The sequence below is a fragment of the Somniosus microcephalus genome, unplaced genomic scaffold (genome assembly GCF_052327205.1).
Source record: "Somniosus microcephalus isolate GS21.2 unplaced genomic scaffold, FLI_Smic_1.0 unresolved_chr4, whole genome shotgun sequence".
NCBI lineage: Eukaryota > Metazoa > Chordata > Chondrichthyes > Squaliformes > Somniosidae > Somniosus > Somniosus microcephalus.
In genome coordinates, this window is record NW_028225182.1 from 46114438 (window position 1) to 46132530 (window position 18093).

Consider the following 18093-nt stretch of genomic DNA (forward strand, 5'->3'; position numbering starts at 1 on the left):
CATTGAACAAGCACCCGGACGGAAACGTTCTTCATGTGGAAGTGATGAGATGCAGAAATTCATGAAGCGAGTCAGGATGGCCGAGCGGTCTAAGGCGCTGCGTTCAGATCGCAGTCTCCTCTGGAGGCGTGGGTTCGAATCCCACTTCTGACAGTCTTTACTTTGAATTACCAAGCGGGACTCATTTATTTTCACACCACTGTCAAGCACTTTGGGACATCCCTTAAAAGTGGGATTCAGCAGTTCACCTGCTCCATTCACATAGAAGATAGGAGCAGGAGTAGGCCATTCGGCCCGTCGAGCCTGCTCCGCCATTTAATGAGATCATGGCTGATCATCCACATTCAGTACCCTGTCCCTGCTTTCTCCCCATATCCCGTTATCTCTTTAGCCTTAAGAAATATATCTAACTCCTTCTTGAATATATTTAATGAATTGGCCTCAACTGCCTTCTGTGGTACAGAATTCAACAGGTTCACCACTCTCTGGGTGAAGAAATTCCTCCTCATCTCAGCCCTAAGTGGCTTACCCCTTATCCTTAGACTGTGACCGCTGGTTCTGGATTCCCGCACCATCGGGATCATTCTTCCTGCATCTAGTGTGTCTAGTCCTGTTAGAATTTTGTAAGTTTCAATGAGATCCCCTCTCGTTCTTCTAAACTCTAGCGAATATAAGCCAAATCATCTCAATCTGTCTTCATACGTCATTCCTGCCATCCCATGTATCAGTCTGGTGAATCTTCGCTGCACTCCCTCCATGGCAAGAACATCCTTCCTCAGATAAGGTGACCAAAGCTGCACACAATACTCAAGGTATGGTCTCACCAAGGCCTTGTACAACTGCAGCAAGACATCCTTGCTCCTGTACTCGAAACCTCTCACTATAAAGGCCAACATTTGCCTTCTTAACCACCTGCTGCACCTGCATGCTTACCTTCAGCGATTGGTGTACACGGACACCCAGGTCTCATTGCAGTTCCCCTTTTCCCAATCTATTGACATTCTGATAATAAGCTGTCTTCCTGCTTTTGCCACCAAAGTTGATAACCTCACATTTATCCACATTATACTGCATCTGCCATGCTTCTGTTAAATCTCCTAACCTGTCCATATCATACTGGAGTTTCTCTGCATCCTCCTCACAGCACACATGCCCACCCAGCTTTGTGTCGTCTGCAAACTTGGAGTTATTATATCAAGTTCAACCTTCTAGATCATTAATATATATTGTGAGTAGCTGGGGTCCTAGCACTTATCCCTGCCCTACCCCACGAGTAACTGCCTGCCACTTGGAAAAATACCCGTTTAGACATACTCTTTGCTTCCTGTCTGCCAACCAGTTCTCTATCCAAGTCAGTACCTTACCCCCGATCCCATGTGCTTTAACTTTGCACACCAATCTCTTATGTGGGACCTTATCGAAAGCCTTCTGAAAGTCCAAATACACCACATCCACTGGTTCTCCCTTATCTATTCTACCAGTTACATCCTCAAAAAATTTTAACATTTCCATCTGACCTGGTACTGAAAGAGGAGACGGTTCCACAGTGTAGCTGTTATCACGTTTGCGGAACCATTTGGTTGGAACTTGCTCCTTCTGCTTGTCCAGGGGCGAGATTGCTCTCCTGTGTGAGGAAATAACAACTAAGAACAAACGAATTAGGAGCTGGAGTAGCCCATATATTGTGTAAAATGAGATATGGGTAACAGTTAACAGTTAACATGCAAAGCACAAAACCTGCTGACAAGGGTGGTGCTGTTGCTGTTTGGTGAACCGACCGCTACCTAGCAGAAGCTGTACGCCAACTCTCCAACACCTCCTCCTACCTCCACCTGGACCATGACCCCACTACCGAATATCAAGTCACCATTTGCAAGACTGTCACTGACCTCGTATGAGAAGAGATTGAGTAAACTAGGACTGCAGTCTCTTGAATTCGGAAGAATGAGAGGGGATCTCATTAAGCATGCAAAATTATTACAGGGTTTGATCGGTTGGATGCTGGGAGAATGTTTCCCTTGGCCGGGAAGTCTAGAACCAGGGGCCACAGCCTCAGGATAAAGGTTAGGCCATTCAGGACTGAGAGGAGAAGAAATTTCTTCACACAGAGGGTGGTGAATCTTTGGAATTCTCTACCCCAGAGGGCTGTGGAGGCTCAGTCATTGCGTATGTTCAAAACAGAAGTCGGTAGATTTCTGACTGGTAAGGGCATCAAGAGATATGGCAATAGGGCCGGTGAATGGAATTGAGGCAGGAGATCAGCCATGATCTCATAGAATCCCCTACAGTTGCTTAAAAATCTGTTCCATTACCTCTTTTTTCCAGTTCTGACGAAAGGTTATCGACCTGAAACGTTAACTCTGTTTATCTCTTCGCAGAAGCTGCCTGACCTGCTGAGTATCTCCAGCATTTTCTGTTTCAATTCAGATTTCCAGCTTCTGCAGTATTTTCTCAGTTCGCATTTCTTTCATTGTGCAAAACAAGGTTATCGCTCAATTAATGACGCTTTGAAAGCAACATAAAAGTTCAACAAAATAAATACCGCTCAACCTGGGAGCTCGAACCCGCGAACTCTAAGATGAAGAGTCTCATGCTTTACCGACTGAGCTAGCCGGGCCTGTTAAAACTGCATTTCGTTATCGCTGATTGCAGTCAGGTACCTGGTGGCTCCGGCCCGGTCACAACAGCATGTCTGAGCCGCATTTCTGCAAACTACGAAACAAGTTCTCCAGAAGCCCAAGGCGTATAAGGAACTCAAGCAGCAATAATCCCTTTCATTAACCACAGGGGTTCAGGCAATTTTCTGATCGCAAAACGCTTTAGTCCTTGTCAATATATCTTGTCTATTTCCCGGAGATTCCCGATTCTGTCTTTCTCTCTGGCTCTGTTTATTGTGTCTGTGGCCACCTGCGGGTTGATTTTGAAGGAATACCTGTGTTTGTGTCTGCTTGTTACGTTAAACAAATGAGGGCATGAGGCGCCTCTGTGCATGACACTGAGGAATCAGGAGAAGGCAGGAGGAATGAAACAGTGTTTGTGGAACGTGTGTATATAAAAACAGCGCGGTTTAGATTGTAGGGCCTCGTGGCGCAACGGTAGCGCGTCTGACTCCAGATCAGAAGGCTGCGTGTTCAAATCACGTCGGGGTCACTGTTTTTCCGGGTAATTCCAGAATTATTGTTTTCTTTGCCGTTTCACAATAACCAGACACTTGCTCCAAAGACTGTCTCACTCTTTCCCCAGTGTCAGGGAGAGAAGCGCCACAATTCCTCATTTATTTAATGTGACAAAACACAAGCACAGGTATTCGCTCAAAATCAACCTGCAGGTGGTCACACAGAATAAACAGAGCCAGAGAGACAGGCAGAATCGGGAAACACCGGCAAATAGACGAGAGATATTGACAAGGTGAGAAAACGCTTTGCGATCAGAAAATTGCCTGAATCCCTGTGGTTAATGAAAGGGCTTTTGAAGCTTGATTTCCTTACACACCTTGGAATTCAGGTGAACCTGGTTCATGGTTTGCAGAACAAGTTAAACGCCTGGGTTAAACCAGAGGGAAGGAAATTCGACAGTTTAATGAGTTTGAAAGGAACATTTTTGACTTGTGCAGTTCGGTCAGAGAAATGCCAGTGAAAGGAAATCATTGCAGAAAGAGCGATTCTGTAGTGTCCCTTCTGTCTGAACAGTGCTTTCTCGATGCTCAATTCAGCCGAGGTTTCCGTAGTGTAGCGGTTATCACGTTCGCCTCACACGCGAAAGGTCCCCGGTTCGAGCCCGGGCGGAAACATTATTTTTCTGTGAAATAAATTTAACAGGTTTCTTGTGTCAGGAGCAACGAACAATTTAAAGCAGACTCCTAAAATACACAGTGCGTAAATTCTGATAGGGTATAAATCTTCGTCAATGAATAAACTTTCACAAATTATTAAAGTTAAATTACTCAACTTTCGACTGTCCCTTACTGTGAGCATTTATTTCATTCTGCAAAACAACGCTTTCGGTTAATGAATGTTGATTAAAACAATTAAACCACTAAACTACCAGAACACACATTAAAGAGTTGATCACAATTGCTGATATTTCTTATCTTTTTTCTGGTGTTTTTTCAGCTCTTGGTCCTTTTCAGCTCCTGACTGCGGATATTCCTCTGATTCAACGTGAACAAACTGAAATATCTCGCAGCCCCGGCCTCGGTTAATACCAACAGATCTAAGCCGCATTTCAGGCCCGAAAACAAACCCATTAATTATTCGCTTCTCCCCAGCTCCAGAGCTCAGATTGATACTGCCCATCCCTGGAGCTGCAAGATAATAGGGACCCGGGACAAACCTCCCCATACACCGAGCACAAGCTCAGGAAAACCCCGGGGGAGATGATATCCCGGTCACTGAGCCTTCAACAGCATTGAACAAGCACCCGGACGGAAACGTTCTTCATGTGGAAGTGATGAGATGCAGAAATTCAGGAAGCGAGTCAGGATGGCCGAGCGGTCTAAGGCGCTGCGTTCAGGTCGCAGCCTCCTCTGGAGGCGTGGGTTCGAATCCCACTTCTGACAGTCTTTACTTTGAATTACCAAGCGGAACTCATTTATTTTCACACCACTGTCAAGCACTTTGGGACATCCCTTAAAAGTGGGATTCAGCAGTTCACCTGCTCCATTCACATAGAAACATAGAAGATAGGAGCAGGAGTAGGCCATTCGGCCCGTCGAGCCTGCTCCGCCATTTAATGAGATCATGGCTGATCATCCACATTCAGTACCCTGTCCCTGCTTTCTCCCCATATCCCGTTATCTCTTTAGCCTTAAGAAATATATCTAACTCCTTCTTGAATATATTTAATGAATTGGCCTCAACTGCCTTCTGTGGTACAGAATTCAACAGGTTCACCACTCTCTGGGTGAAGAAATTCCTCCTCATCTCAGCCCTAAGTGGCTTACCCCTTATCCTTAGACTGTGACCGCTGGTTCTGGATTCCCGCACCATCGGCATCATTCTTCCTGCATCTAGTGTGTCTAGTCCTGTTAGAATTTTGTAAGTTTCAATGAGATCCCCTCTCGTTCTTCTAAACTCTAGCGAATATAAGCCAAATCATCTCAATCTGTCTTCATACGTCATTCCTGCCATCCCATGTATCAGTCTGGTGAATCTTCGCTGCACTCCCTCCATGGCAAGAACATCCTTCCTCAGATAAGGTGACCAAAGCTGCACACAATACTCAAGGTATGGTCTCACCAAGGCCTTGTACAACTGCAGCAAGACATCCTTGCTCCTGTACTCGAAACCTCTCACTATAAAGGCCAACATTTGCTTTCTTAACCACCTGCTGCACCTGCATGCTTACCTTCAGCGATTGGTGTACACGGACACCCAGGTCTCATTGCAGTTCCCCTTTTCCCAATCTATTGACATTCTGATAATAAGCTGTCTTCCTGCTTTTGCCACCAAAGTTGATAACCTCACATTTATCCACATTATACTGCATCTGCCATGCTTCTGCTAAATCTCCTAACCTGTCCATATCATACTGGAGTTTCTCTGCATCCTCCTCACAGCACACATGCCCACCCAGCTTTGTGTCGTCTGCAAACTTGGAGTTATTATATCAAGTTCTACCTTCTAGATCATTAATATATATTGTGAGTAGCTGGGGTCCTAGCACTTATCCCTGCCCTACCCCACGAGTAACTGCCTGCCACTTGGAAAAATACCCGTTTAGACATACTCTTTGCTTCCTGTCTGCCAACCAGTTCTCTATCCAAGTCAGTACCTTACCCCCGATCCCATGTGCTTTAACTTTGCACACCAATCTCTTATGTGGGACCTTATCGAAAGCCTTCTGAAAGTCCAAATACACCACATCCACTGGTTCTCCCTTATCTATTCTACCAGTTACATCCTCAAAAAATTTTAACATTTCCATCTGACCTGGTACTGAAAGAGGAGACGGTTCCACAGTGTAGCTGTTATCACGTTTGCGGAACCATTTGGTTGGAACTTGCTCCTTCTGCTTGTCCAGGGGCGAGATTGCTCTCCTGTGTGAGGAAATAACAACTAAGAACAAACGAATTAGGAGCTGGAGTAGCCCATATATTGTGTAAAATGAGATATGGGTAACAGTTAACAGTTAACATGCAAAGCACAAAACCTGCTGACAAGGGTGGTGCTGTTGCTGTTTGGTGAACCGACCGCTACCTAGCAGAAGCTGTACGCCAACTCTCCAACACCTCCTCCTACCTCCACCTGGACCATGACCCCACTACCGAATATCAAGTCACCATTTGCAAGACTGTCACTGACCTCGTATGAGAAGAGATTGAGTAAACTAGGACTGCAGTCTCTTGAATTCGGAAGAATGAGAGGGGATCTCATTAAGCATGCAAAATTATTACAGGGTTTGATCGGTTGGATGCTGGGAGAATGTTTCCCTTGGCCGGGAAGTCTAGAACCAGGGGCCACAGCCTCAGGATAAAGGTTAGGCCATTCAGGACTGAGAGGAGAAGAAATTTCTTCACACAGAGGGTGGTGAATCTTTGGAATTCTCTACCCCAGAGGGCTGTGGAGGCTCAGTCATTGCGTATGTTCAAAACAGAAGTCGGTAGATTTCTGACTGGTAAGGGCATCAAGAGATATGGCAATAGGGCCGGTGAATGGAATTGAGGCAGGAGATCAGCCATGATCTCATAGAATCCCCTACAGTTGCTTAAAAATCTGTTCCATTACCTCTTTTTTCCAGTTCTGACGAAAGGTTATCGACCTGAAACGTTAACTCTGTTTATCTCTTCGCAGAAGCTGCCTGACCTGCTGAGTATCTCCAGCATTTTCTGTTTCAATTCAGATTTCCAGCTTCTGCAGTATTTTCTCAGTTCGCATTTCTTTCATTGTGCAAAACAAGGTTATCGCTCAATTAATGACGCTTTGAAAGCAACATAAAAGTTCAACAAAATAAATACCGCTCAACCTGGGAGCTCGAACCCGCGAACTCTAAGATGAAGAGTCTCATGCTTTACCGACTGAGCTAGCCGGGCCTGTTAAAACTGCATTTCGTTATCGCTGATTGCAGTCAGGTACCTGGTGGCTCCGGCCCGGTCACAACAGCATGTCTGAGCCGCATTTCTGCAAACTACGAAACAAGTTCTCCAGAAGCCCAAGGCGTATAAGGAACTCAAGCAGCAATAATCCCTTTCATTAACCACAGGGGTTCAGGCAATTTTCTGATCGCAAAACGCTTTAGTCCTTGTCAATATATCTTGTCTATTTCCCGGAGATTCCCGATTCTGTCTTTCTCTCTGGCTCTGTTTATTGTGTCTGTGGCCACCTGCGGGTTGATTTTGAAGGAATACCTGTGTTTGTGTCTGCTTGTTACGTTAAACAAATGAGGGCATGAGGCGCCTCTGTGCATGACACTGAGGAATCAGGAGAAGGCAGGAGGAATGAAACAGTGTTTGTGGAACGTGTGTATATAAAAACAGCGCGGTTTAGATTGTAGGGCCTCGTGGCGCAACGGTAGCGCGTCTGACTCCAGATCAGAAGGCTGCGTGTTCAAATCACGTCGGGGTCACTGTTTTTCCGGGTAATTCCAGAATTATTGTTTTCTTTGCCGTTTCACAATAACCAGACACTTGCTCCAAAGACTGTCTCACTCTTTCCCCAGTGTCAGGGAGAGAAGCGCCACAATTCCTCATTTATTTAATGTGACTAAAACACAAGCACAGGTATTCGCTCAAAATCAACCTGCAGGTGGTCACACAGAATAAACAGAGCCAGAGAGACAGGCAGAATCGGGAAACACCGGCAAATAGACGAGAGATATTGACAAGGTGAGAAAACGCTTTGCGATCAGAAAATTGCCTGAATCCCTGTGGTTAATGAAAGGGCTTTTGAAGCTTGATTTCCTTACACACCTTGGAATTCAGGTGAACCTGGTTCATGGTTTGCAGAACAAGTTAAACGCCTGGGTTAAACCAGAGGGAAGGAAATTCGACAGTTTAATGAGTTTGAAAGGAACATTTTTGACTTGTGCAGTTCGGTCAGAGAAATGCCAGTGAAAGGAAATCATTGCAGAAAGAGCGATTCTGTAGTGTCCCTTCTGTCTGAACAGTGCTTTCTCGATGCTCAATTCAGCCGAGGTTTCCGTAGTGTAGCGGTTATCACGTTCGCCTCACACGCGAAAGGTCCCCGGTTCGAGCCCGGGCGGAAACATTATTTTTCTGTGAAATAAATTTAACAGGTTTCTTGTGTCAGGAGCAACGAACAATTTAAAGCAGACTCCTAAAATACACAGTGCGTAAATTCTGATAGGGTATAAATCTTCGTCAATGAATAAACTTTCACAAATTATTAAAGTTAAATTACTCAACTTTCGACTGTCCCTTACTGTGAGCATTTATTTCATTCTGCAAAACAACGCTTTCGGTTAATGAATGTTGATTAAAACAATTAAACCACTAAACTACCAGAACACACATTAAAGAGTTGATCACAATTGCTGATATTTCTTATCTTTTTTCTGGTGTTTTTTCAGCTCTTGGTCCTTTTCAGCTCCTGACTGCGGATATTCCTCTGATTAAACGTGAACAAACTGAAATATCTCGCAGCCCCGGCCTCGGTTAATACCAACAGATCTAAGCCGCATTTCAGGCCCGAAAACAAACCCATTAATTATTCGCTTCTCCCCAGCTCCAGAGCTCAGATTGATACTGCCCATCCCTGGAGCTGCAAGATAATAGGGACCCGGGACAAACATCCCCATACACCGAGCACAAGCTCAGGAAAACCCCGGGGGAGATGATATCCCGGTCACTGAGCCTTCAACAGCATTGAACAAGCACCCGGACGGAAACGTTCTTCATGTGGAAGTGATGAGATGCAGAAATTCATGAAGCGAGTCAGGATGGCCGAGCGGTCTAAGGCGCTGCGTTCAGATCGCAATCTCCTCTGGAGGCGTGGGTTCGAATCCCACTTCTGACAGTCTTTACTTTGAATTACCAAGCGGAACTCATTTATTTTCACACCACTGTCAAGCACTTTGGGACATCCCTTAAAAGTGGGATTCAGCAGTTCACCTGCTCCATTCACATAGAAACATGGAAGATAGGAGCAGGAGTAGGCCATTCGACCCGTCGAGCCTGCTCCGCCATTTAATGAGATCATGGCTGATCATCCACATTCAGTACCCTGTCCCTGCTTTCTCCCCATATCCCGTTATCTCTTTAGCCTTAAGAAATATATCTAACTCCTTCTTGAATATATTTAATGAATTGGCCTCAACTGCCTTCTGTGGTACAGAATTCAACAGGTTCACCACTCTCTGGGTGAAGAAATTCCTCCTCATCTCAGCCCTAAGTGGCTTACCCCTTATCCTTAGACTGTGACCGCTGGTTCTGGATTCCCGCACCATCGGGATCATTCTTCCTGCATCTAGTGTGTCTAGTCCTGTTAGAATTTTGTAAGTTTCAATGAGATCCCCTCTCGTTCTTCTAAACTCTAGCGAATATAAGCCAAATCATCTCAATCTGTCTTCATACGTCATTCCTCCCATCCCATGTATCAGTCTGGTGAATCTTCGCTGCACTCCCTCCATGGCAAGAACATCCTTCCTCAGATAAGGTGACCAAAGCTGCACACAATACTCAAGGTATGGTCTCACCAAGGCCTCGTACAACTGCAGCAAGACATCCTTGCTCCTGTACTCGAAACCTCTCACTATAAAGGCCAACATTTGCCTTCTTAACCACCTGCTGCACCTGCATGCTTACCTTCAGTGATTGGTGTACACGGACACCCAGGTCTCATTGCAGTTCCCCTTTTCCCAATCTATTGACATTCTGATAATAAGCTGTCTTCCTGCTTTTGCCACCAAAGTTGATAACCTCACATTTATCCACATTATACTGCATCTGCCATGCTTCTGCTAAATCACCTAACCTGTCCATATCATACTGGAGTTTCTCTGCATCCTCCTCACAGCACACATGCCCACCCAGCTTTGTGTCGTCTGCAAACTTGGAGTTATTATATCAAGTTCAACCTTCTAGATCATTCAAATATATTGTGAGTAGCTGGGGTCCTAGCACTTATCCCTGCCCTACCCCACGAGTAACTGCCTGCCACTTGGAAACATACCCGTTTAGACATACTCTTTGCTTCCTGTCTGCCAACCAGTTCTCTATCCAAGTCAGTACCTTACCCCCGATCCCATGTGCTTTAACTTTGCACACCAATCTCTTATGTGGGACCTTATCGAAAGCCTTCTGAAAGTCCAAATACACCACATCCACTGGTTCTCCCTTATCTATTCTACCAGTTACATCCTCAAAAAATTTTAACATTTCCATCTGACCTGGTACTGAAAGAGGAGACGGTTCCACAGTGTAGCTGTTATCACGTTTGCGGAACCATTTGGTTGGAACTTGCTCCTTCTGCTTGTCCAGGGGCGAGATTGCTCTCCTGTGTGAGGAAATAACAACTAAGAACAAACGAATTAGGAGCTGGAGTAGCCCATATATTGTGTAAAATGAGATATGGGTAACAGTTAACAGTTAACATGCAAAGCACAAAACCTGCTGACAAGGGTGGTGCTGTTGCTGTTTGGTGAACCGACCGCTACCTAGCAGAAGCTGTACGCCAACTCTCCAACACCTCCTCCTACCTCCACCTGGACCATGACCCCACTACCGAATATCAAGTCACCATTTGCAAGACTGTCACTGACCTCGTATGAGAAGAGATTGAGTAAACTAGGACTGCAGTCTCTTGAATTCGGAAGAATGAGAGGGGATCTCATTAAGCATGCAAAATTATTACAGGGTTTGATCGGTTGGATGCTGGGAGAATGTTTCCCTTGGCCGGGAAGTCTAGAACCAGGGGCCACAGCCTCAGGATAAAGGTTAGGCCATTCAGGACTGAGAGGAGAAGAAATTTCTTCACACAGAGGGTGGTGAATCTTTGGAATTCTCTACCCCAGAGGGCTGTGGAGGCTCAGTCATTGCGTATGTTCAAAACAGAAGTCGGTAGATTTCTGACTGGTAAGGGCATCAAGAGATATGGCAATAGGGCCGGTGAATGGAATTGAGGCAGGAGATCAGCCATGATCTCATAGAATCCCCTACAGTTGCTTAAAAATCTGTTCCATTACCTCTTTTTTCCAGTTCTGACGAAAGGTTATCGACCTGAAACGTTAACTCTGTTTATCTCTTCGCAGAAGCTGCCTGACCTGCTGAGTATCTCCAGCATTTTCTGTTTCAATTCAGATTTCCAGCTTCTGCAGTATTTTCTCAGTTCGCATTTCTTTCATTGTGCAAAACAAGGTTATCGCTCAATTAATGACGCTTTGAAAGCAACATAAAAGTTCAACAAAATAAATACCGCTCAACCTGGGAGCTCGAACCCGCGAACTCTAAGATGAAGAGTCTCATGCTTTACCGACTGAGCTAGCCGGGCCTGTTAAAACTGCATTTCGTTATCGCTGATTGCAGTCAGGTACCTGGTGGCTCCGGCCCGGTCACAACAGCATGTCTGAGCCGCATTTCTGCAAACTACGAAACAAGTTCTCCAGAAGCCCAAGGCGTATAAGGAACTCAAGCAGCAATAATCCCTTTCATTAACCACAGGGGTTCAGGCAATTTTCTGATCGCAAAACGCTTTAGTCCTTGTCAATATATCTTGTCTATTTCCCGGAGATTCCCGATTCTGTCTTTCTCTCTGGCTCTGTTTATTGTGTCTGTGGCCACCTGCGGGTTGATTTTGAAGGAATACCTGTGTTTGTGTCTGCTTGTTACGTTAAACAAATGAGGGCATGAGGCGCCTCTGTGCATGACACTGAGGAATCAGGAGAAGGCAGGAGGAATGAAACAGTGTTTGTGGAACGTGTGTATATAAAAACAGCGCGGTTTAGATTGTAGGGCCTCGTGGCGCAACGGTAGCGCGTCTGACTCCAGATCAGAAGGCTGCGTGTTCAAATCACGTCGGGGTCACTGTTTTTCCGGGTAATTCCAGAATTATTGTTTTCTTTGCCGTTTCACAATAACCAGACACTTGCTCCAAAGACTGTCTCACTCTTTCCCCAGTGTCAGGGAGAGAAGCGCCACAATTCCTCATTTATTTAATGTGACAAAACACAAGCACAGGTATTCGCTCAAAATCAACCTGCAGGTGGTCACACAGAATAAACAGAGCCAGAGAGACAGGCAGAATCGGGAAACACCGGCAAATAGACGAGAGATATTGACAAGGTGAGAAAACGCTTTGCGATCAGAAAATTGCCTGAATCCCTGTGGTTAATGAAAGGGCTTTTGAAGCTTGATTTCCTTACACACCTTGGAATTCAGGTGAACCTGGTTCATGGTTTGCAGAACAAGTTAAACGCCTGGGTTAAACCAGAGGGAAGGAAATTCGACAGTTTAATGAGTTTGAAAGGAACATTTTTGACTTGTGCAGTTCGGTCAGAGAAATGCCAGTGAAAGGAAATCATTGCAGAAAGAGCGATTCTGTAGTGTCCCTTCTGTCTGAACAGTGCTTTCTCGATGCTCAATTCAGCAGAGGTTTCCGTAGTGTAGCGGTTATCACGTTCGCCTCACACGCGGAAGGTCCCCGGTTCGAGCCCGGGCGGAAACATTATTTTTCTGTGAAATAAATTTAACAGGTTTCTTGTGTCAGGAGCAACGAACAATTTAAAGCAGACTCCTAAAATACACAGTGCGTAAATTCTGATAGGGTATAAATCTTCGTCAATGAATAAACTTTCACAAATTATTAAAGTTAAATTACTCAACTTTCGACTGTCCCTTACTGTGAGCATTTATTTCATTCTGCAAAACAACGCTTTCGGTTAATGAATGTTGATTGAAACAATTAAACCACTAAACTACCAGAACACACATTAAAGAGTTGATCACAATTGCTGATATTTCTTATCTTTTTTCTGGTGTTTTTTCAGCTCTTGGTCCTTTTCAGCTCCTGACTGCAGATATTCCTCTGATTAAACGTGAACAAACTGAAATATCTCGCAGCCCCGGCCTCGGTTAATACCAACAGATCTAAGCCGCATTTCAGGCCCGAAAACAAACCCATTAATTATTCGCTTCTCCCCAGCTCTAGAGCTCAGATTGATACTGCCCATCCCTGGAGCTGCAAGATAATAGGGACCCGGGACAAACATCCCCATACACCGAGCACAAGCTCAGGAAAACCCCGGGGGAGATGATATCCCGGTCACTGAGCCTTCAACAGCATTGAACAAGCACCCGGACGGAAACGTTCTTCATGTGGAAGTGATGAGATGCAGAAATTCATGAAGCGAGTCAGGATGGCCGAGCGGTCTAAGGCGCTGCGTTCAGGTCGCAGTCTTCTCTGGAGGCGTGGGTTCGAATCCCACTTCTGACAGTCTTTACTTTGAATTACCAAGCGGAACTCATTTATTTTCACACCACTGTCAAGCACTTTGGGACATCCCTTAAAAGTGGGATTCAGCAGTTCACCTGCTCCATTCACATAGAAGATAGGAGCAGGAGTAGGCCATTCGGCCCGTCGAGCCTGCTCCGCCATTTAATGAGATCATGGCTGATCATCCACATTCAGTACCCTGTCCCTGCTTTCTCCCCATATCCCGTTATCTCTTTAGCCTTAAGAAATATATCTAACTCCTTCTTGAATATATTTAATGAATTGGCCTCAACTGCCTTCTGTGGTACAGAATTCAACAGGTTCACCACTCTCTGGGTGAAGAAATTCCTCCTCATCTCAGCCCTAAGTGGCTTACCCCTTATCCTTAGACTGTGACCGCTGGTTCTGGATTCCCGCACCATCGGGATCATTCTTCCTGCATCTAGTGTGTCTAGCCCTGTTAGAATTTTGTAAGTTTCAATGAGATCCCCTCTCGTTCTTCTAAACTCTAGCGAATATAAGCCAAATCATCTCAATCTGTCTTCATACGTCATTCCTGCCATCCCATGTATCAGTCTGGTGAATCTTCGCTGCACTCCCTCCATGGCAAGAACATCCTTCCTCAGATAAGGTGACCAAAGCTGCACACAATACTCAAGGTATGGTCTCACCAAGGCCTTGTACAACTGCAGCAAGACATCCTTGCTCCTGTACTCGAAACCTCTCACTATAAAGGCCAACATTTGCCTTCTTAACCACCTGCTGCACCTGCATGCTTACCTTCAGCGATTGGTGTACACGGACACCCAGGTCTCATTGCAGTTCCCCTTTTCCCAATCTATTGACATTCTGATAATAAGCTGTCTTCCTGCTTTTGCCACCAAAGTTGATAACCTCACATGTATCCACATTATACTGCATCTGCCATGCTTCTGCTAAATCACCTAACCTGTCCATATCATACTGGAGTTTCTCTGCATCCTCCTCACAGCACACATGCCCACCCAGCTTTGTGTCGTCTGCAAACTTGGAGTTATTATATCAAGTTCAACCTTCTAGATCATTCATATATATTGTGAGTAGCTGGGGTCCTAGCACTTATCCCTGCCCTACCCCACGAGTAACTGCCTGCCACTTGGAAAAATACACGTTTAGACATACTCTTTGCTTCCTGTCTGCCAACGAGTTCTCTATCCAAGTCAGTACCTTACCCCCGATCCCATGTGCTTTAACTTTGCACACCAATCTCTTATGTGGGACCTTATCGAAAGCCTTCTGAAAGTCCAAATACACCACATCCACTGGTTCTCCCTTATCTATTCTACAAGTTACATCCTCAAAAAATTTTAACATTTCCATCTAACCTGGTACTGAAAGTGGAGACGGTTCCACAGTGTAGCTGTTATCACGTTTGCGGAACCATTTGGTTGGAACTTGCTCCTTCTGCTTGTCCAGGGGCGAGATTGCTCTCCTGTGTGAGGAAATAACAACTAAGAACAAACGAATTAGGAGCTGGAGTAGCCCATATATTGTGTAAAATGAGATATGGGTAACAGTTAACAGTTAACATGCAAAGCACAAAACCTGCTGACAAGGGTGGTGCTGTTGCTGTTTGGTGAACCGACCGCTACCTAGCAGAAGCTGTACGCCAACTCTCCAACACCTCCTCCTACCTCCACCTGGACCATGACCCCACTACCGAATATCAAGTCACCATTTGCAAGACTGTCACTGACCTCGCATGAGAAGAGATTGAGTAAACTAGGACTGCAGTCTCTTGAATTCGGAAGAATGAGAGGGGATCTCATTAAGCATGCAAAATTATTACAGGGTTTGATCGGTTGGATGCTGGGAGAATGTTTCCCTTGGCCGGGAAGTCTAGAACCAGGGGCCACAGCCTCAGGATAAAGGTTAGGCCATTCAGGACTGAGAGGAGAAGAAATTTCTTCACACAGAGGGTGGTGAATCTTTGGAATTCTCTACCCCAGAGGGCTGTGGAGGCTCAGTCATTGCGTATGTTCAAAACAGAAGTCGGTAGATTTCTGACTGGTAAGGGCATCAAGAGATATGGCAATAGGGCCGGTGAATGGAATTGAGGCAGGAGATCAGCCATGATCTCATAGAATCCCCTACAGTTGCTTAAAAATCTGTTCCATTACCTCTTTTTTCCAGTTCTGACGAAAGGTTATCGACCTGAAACGTTAACTCTGTTTATCTCTTCGCAGAAGCTGCCTGACCTGCTGAGTATCTCCAGCATTTTCTGTTTCAATTCAGATTTCCAGCTTCTGCAGTATTTTCTCAGTTCGCATTTCTTTCATTGTGCAAAACAAGGTTATCGCTCAATTAATGACGCTTTGAAAGCAACATAAAAGTTCAACAAAATAAAGACCGCTCAACCTGGGAGCTCGAACCCGCGAACTCTAAGATTAAGAGTCTCATGCTTTACCGACTGAGCTAGCCAGGCCTGTTAAAACTGCATTTCATTGTCGCTGATTGCAGTCAGGTACCTGGTGGCTCCGGCCCGGTCACAACAGGATGTCTGAGCCGCATTTCTGCAAACTACGAAACAAGTTCTCCAGAAGCCCAAGGCGTATAAGGAACTCAAGCAGCAATAATCCCTTTCATTAACCATAGGGGTTCAGGCAATTTTCTGATCGCAAAACGCTTTAGTCCTTGTCAATATATCTTGTCTATTTCCCGGAGATTCCCGATTCTGTCTTTCTCTCTGGCTCTGTTTATTGTGTCTGTGGCCACCTGCGGGTTGATTTTGAAGGAATACCTGTGTTTGTGTCTGCTTGTTACGTTAAACAAATGAGGGCATGAGGCGCCTCTGTGCATGACACTGAGGAATCAGGAGAAGGCAGGAGGAATGAAACAGTGTTTGTGGAACGTGTGTATATAAAAACAGAGCGGTTTAGATTGTAGGGCCTCGTGGCGCAACGTTAGCGCCTCTGACTCCAGATCAGAAGGCTGCGTGTTCAAATCACGTCGGGGTCACTGTTTTTCCGGGTAATTCCAGAATTATTGTTTTCTTTGCCGTTTCACAATAACCAGACACTTGCTCCAAAGACTGTCTCACTCTTTCCCCAGTGTCAGGGAGAGAAGCGCCACAATTCCTCATTTATTTAATGTGACAAAACACAAGCACAGGTATTCGCTCAAAATCAACCTGCAGGTGGTCACACAGAATAAACAGAGCCAGAGAGACAGGCAGAATCGGGAAACACCGGCAAATAGACGAGAGATATTGACAAGATGAGAAAACGCTTTGCGATCAGAAAATTGCCTGAATCCCTGTGGTTAATGAAAGGGCTTTTGAAGCTTGATTTCCTTACACACTTTGGAATTCAGGTGAACCTGGTTCATGGTTTGCAGAACAAGTTAAACGCCTGGGTTAAACCAGAGGGAAGGAAATTCGACAGTTTAATGAGTTTGAAAGGAACATTTTTGACTTGTGCAGTTCGGTCAGAGAAATGCCAGTGAAAGGAAATCATTGCAGAAAGAGCGATTCTGTAGTGTCCCTTCTGTCTGAACAGTGCTTTCTCGATGCTCAATTCAGCAGAGGTTTCCGTAGTGTAGCGGTTATCACGTTCGCCTCACACGCGAAAGGTCCCCGGTTCGAGCCCGGGCGGAAACATTATTTTTCTGTGAAATAAATTTAACAGGTTTCTTGTGTCAGGAGCAACGAACAATTTAAAGCAGACTCCTAAAATACACAGTGCGTAAATTCTGATAGGGTATAAATCTTCGTCAATGAATAAACTTTCACAAATTATTAAAGTTAAATTACTCAACTTTCGACTGTCCCTTACTGTGAGCATTTATTTCATTCTGCAAAACAACGCTTTCGGTTAATGAATGTTGATTAAAACAATTAAACCACTAAACTACCAGAACACACATTAAAGAGTTGATCACAATTGCTGATATTTCTTATCTTTTTTCTGGTGTTTTTTCAGCTCTTGGTCCTTTTCAGCTCCTGACTGCGGATATTCCTCTGATTAAACGTGAACAAACTGAAATATCTCGCAGCCCCGGCCTCGGTTAATACCAACAGATCTAAGCCGCATTTCAGGCCCGAAAACAAACCCATTAATTATTCGCTTCTCCCCAGCTCCAGAGCTCAGATTGATACTGCCCATCCCTGGAGCTGCAAGATAATAGGGACCCGGGACAAACATCCCCATACACCGAGCACAAGCTCAGGAAAACCCCGGGGGAGATGATATCCCGGTCACTGAGCCTTCAACAGCATTGAACAAGCACCCGGACGGAAACGTTCTTCATGTGGAAGTGATGAGATGCAGAAATTCATGAAGCGAGTCAGGATGGCCGAGCGGTCTAAGGCGCTGCGTTCAGGTCGCAGTCTCCTCTGGAGGCGTGGGTTCGAATCCCACTTCTGACAGTCTTTACTTTGAATTACCAAGCGGAACTCATTTATTTTCACACCACGGTCAAGCACTTTGGGACATCCCTTAAAAGTGGGATTCAGCAGTTCACCTGCTCCATTCACATAGAAGATAGGAGCAGGAGTAGGCCATTCGGCCCGTCGAGCCTGCTCCGCCATTTAATGAGATCATGGCTGATCATCCACATTCACTACCCTGTCCCTGCTTTCTCCCCATATCCCGTTATCTCTTTAGCCTTAAGAAATATATCTAACTCCTTCTTGAATATATTTAATGAATTGGCCTCAACTGCCTTCTGT

The 18093-nt window shown here is 45.2% G+C and overlaps 13 non-coding genes across 13 annotated transcripts; all 13 read left to right on the forward strand.

The window, feature by feature from the left end:
- The first annotated feature begins 70 nt into the window (after nt 1-70).
- Nucleotides 71-153, forward strand: trnal-cag (transfer RNA leucine (anticodon CAG)). The gene has a single exon. It is a non-coding gene; the product is annotated as a tRNA-Leu (tRNA).
- Nucleotides 154-3078: 2925 nt separating this feature from the next.
- trnaw-cca (transfer RNA tryptophan (anticodon CCA)) lies at nt 3079-3150 on the forward strand. Its single transcript has one exon. It is a non-coding gene; the product is annotated as a tRNA-Trp (tRNA).
- Nucleotides 3151-3717: 567 nt separating this feature from the next.
- Nucleotides 3718-3790, forward strand: trnav-cac (transfer RNA valine (anticodon CAC)). Its single transcript has one exon. It is a non-coding gene; the product is annotated as a tRNA-Val (tRNA).
- Nucleotides 3791-4475: 685 nt separating this feature from the next.
- On the forward strand, nt 4476-4558 carry trnal-cag (transfer RNA leucine (anticodon CAG)). The gene has a single exon. It is a non-coding gene; the product is annotated as a tRNA-Leu (tRNA).
- A 2933-nt stretch (nt 4559-7491) lies between these two features.
- On the forward strand, nt 7492-7563 carry trnaw-cca (transfer RNA tryptophan (anticodon CCA)). Its single transcript has one exon. It is a non-coding gene; the product is annotated as a tRNA-Trp (tRNA).
- Nucleotides 7564-8131: 568 nt separating this feature from the next.
- Nucleotides 8132-8204, forward strand: trnav-cac (transfer RNA valine (anticodon CAC)). Its single transcript has one exon. It is a non-coding gene; the product is annotated as a tRNA-Val (tRNA).
- A 685-nt stretch (nt 8205-8889) lies between these two features.
- trnal-cag (transfer RNA leucine (anticodon CAG)) lies at nt 8890-8972 on the forward strand. Its single transcript has one exon. It is a non-coding gene; the product is annotated as a tRNA-Leu (tRNA).
- A 2933-nt stretch (nt 8973-11905) lies between these two features.
- Nucleotides 11906-11977, forward strand: trnaw-cca (transfer RNA tryptophan (anticodon CCA)). The gene has a single exon. It is a non-coding gene; the product is annotated as a tRNA-Trp (tRNA).
- A 567-nt stretch (nt 11978-12544) lies between these two features.
- trnav-cac (transfer RNA valine (anticodon CAC)) lies at nt 12545-12617 on the forward strand. Its single transcript has one exon. It is a non-coding gene; the product is annotated as a tRNA-Val (tRNA).
- A 685-nt stretch (nt 12618-13302) lies between these two features.
- On the forward strand, nt 13303-13385 carry trnal-cag (transfer RNA leucine (anticodon CAG)). Its single transcript has one exon. It is a non-coding gene; the product is annotated as a tRNA-Leu (tRNA).
- Nucleotides 13386-16310: 2925 nt separating this feature from the next.
- On the forward strand, nt 16311-16382 carry trnaw-cca (transfer RNA tryptophan (anticodon CCA)). Its single transcript has one exon. It is a non-coding gene; the product is annotated as a tRNA-Trp (tRNA).
- Nucleotides 16383-16949: 567 nt separating this feature from the next.
- Nucleotides 16950-17022, forward strand: trnav-cac (transfer RNA valine (anticodon CAC)). Its single transcript has one exon. It is a non-coding gene; the product is annotated as a tRNA-Val (tRNA).
- A 685-nt stretch (nt 17023-17707) lies between these two features.
- On the forward strand, nt 17708-17790 carry trnal-cag (transfer RNA leucine (anticodon CAG)). The gene has a single exon. It is a non-coding gene; the product is annotated as a tRNA-Leu (tRNA).
- Nucleotides 17791-18093: the final 303 nt, after the last annotated feature.